Consider the following 2,325-nt stretch of genomic DNA (forward strand, 5'->3'; position numbering starts at 1 on the left):
GTAGCCAGTGCAAATTGATAAACAGAGGTGTGACGTGCATTCTTTTCAGCTCATTAAAAATTAATCTTGCTGCCGCGTTCTGGATTAATTGTAAAGGTTTGATAGAACTGGCTGGAAGACCTGCCAAGAGAGCATTGCAATAGTCCAGCCTGGACAGAACAAGAGCTTAAGCATGTTCCGAAAGAAGGGCCTGATCTAAATATATATATATTTAGATCAGGCCCTTTCTTTCAGAACATGCTTAATAATATATCTTACATATTTAGATCAGGCAGAAAAGAAAAACAGAAAAAAGTATGAAAGTAGTCAGTGTTGAATAATACTGTAAGGTTAACCCTGCCTGCTTGAAAATGATTAACAGTTGAAAATATTTGTAAGAAATATAGAAAAGCAATCAAAAAGTATGTAATCAGTTGCATTAGTATAATTAATCATTGAATCACTTACATTTTAAACAGGGTAACTTGTAATCTGTAACCTAATACATTTCCAAAGTAACCTTCCCAATGTTTTATTATTGCTTCATATTTTTTTGATGTGTATTTTATTATTTATTTTCAGATGTGTGCTTTATAGAGGTCCTCTCTCTCAGATTATGTCTCATGTCTTATTATTGCTATTATTATCATTGCATTTCACATTTTTAGACTCTTCAGTCTATTGTGACAGTGCACCATTTTGGGAGAGCAGGTGAGTACTCAGAGGTGAACAGAAATCCCATGAATGAGCGCTTCAGCCTTATGACTCATCTGGCATGGCCCATAGACAGCAGGTGGGTGAGCTAATGGGATCTAATGCCAGGAGCCGGGGGTGTGTTTTCTTTAGCCAAACAACACCCCATTAAATGAAGAAGCAGTTTAGCAATTCATTAAAGTACTGAATATTTGATCCCCTTACAAATACAATCTAAGCACTCCAGAGAAGGAGTTTAATTTGTCTGGCATTAGTCATATGAAGATACGGAGGAAAGAGTAACGAGAAAACTTTAGAATAACATTTACCTATTTATGTAAATCTATGGATATAAGTTTAGGTGTAGTGACTGATAACATACTTTTAGTTAAATTCAGAATGCAAACATATTGAAAGGTATCCAGTGTAGTAAAGCTGCAAATTTTAAAACAACTAAATACAATCATACCATTTACTTTATTAACAGATAACTGCTGACTTTAAAGTATTGCTGATATTGATTATGTATATTGAATGATCATTCTGTTGCTTATGATTTTGCTGCTTGACATAATCTATGATTTTTTATTTTATTTTATCTTTCTTCATTTTTTACCATGACAGTATTAAAAACATTCTTTCTCAAAGAATATTTTCATAGAACAGCATTTTAATCGGTTTGATTGATATCTAAACAACAAAAATTAATATCCTTTTCATAGTATATATACACTGAAAAAAACAATGTTGCTTCAATATTTCACAAATAATTAAAAACAAGGACAAGTAACACATTGAACTAAACATGAAATTTTCAAGAAAAAAAACTGAAATCATATTTTCTAATAATATAAACTAAACAAATTGCCATAAATAAACAAATGAACGAATTAATGTAATTTTTACGTAGCTGTAACCAGTTCGTTTTGAGTTGTGTTCACTGGGTAAGATAACAAAATAAAATAAAATAATAAAAAATCTGTGCACATAATTGTGTTGATTGTACTGATTGTATACTGTATCGGCATGTCAATATTTGTTCATCCACATGAAAATGTTAACATTTACTGTATACCAAGAGAAGACTTGATATGTATTGATTCATTGAAAATTGGTGTATGCTTGTATACACCATACAAAATGTAAAATAAATGAATGGAACTGTATTAACAACTGCAAAAATATTGCACTTACCCATGAAGAGCAGAAGTGTTAAGCCTCAGTGCAGCATCTCTGTCAGGGGGCGCTTGCCAGTGTGTGTCTTCTGCTTTATCAAAGCAACAGGTTTGATCTAATGATGGAGCAGCAGACACACATGCGACACACACATGGGCTCTGTGGCAGAGCACCACCCCTCCACTGCCACAAACAATATGAGAGGACTAAAGCACCACTCTGCATGTGTTCAGACACTGTGCAAAATGCATGAGGCCACAAATAAAAAACTAAAACATGCAGTTTGAGAAAAATGAGAACAATCGTGTTCCAATTCCCCCGTAATGGTTATTCATAAAAGGTGTCCACAAGTCTAATAGCGTTTGTTGTACTCATTGGCATAAATCATTTCACACCTGTATGTGTGTTTGGCTGCATGTGACATTATTAATTATATTATAGCATAGGCTCTGTTTAAAGCAAATACTTATCACTTAC

The sequence above is a fragment of the Sinocyclocheilus rhinocerous genome, unplaced genomic scaffold (assembly GCF_001515625.1).
Source record: "Sinocyclocheilus rhinocerous isolate Xijiao unplaced genomic scaffold, SAMN03320098_v1.1 scaffold62, whole genome shotgun sequence".
Classification (NCBI taxonomy): domain Eukaryota; kingdom Metazoa; phylum Chordata; class Actinopteri; order Cypriniformes; family Cyprinidae; genus Sinocyclocheilus; species Sinocyclocheilus rhinocerous.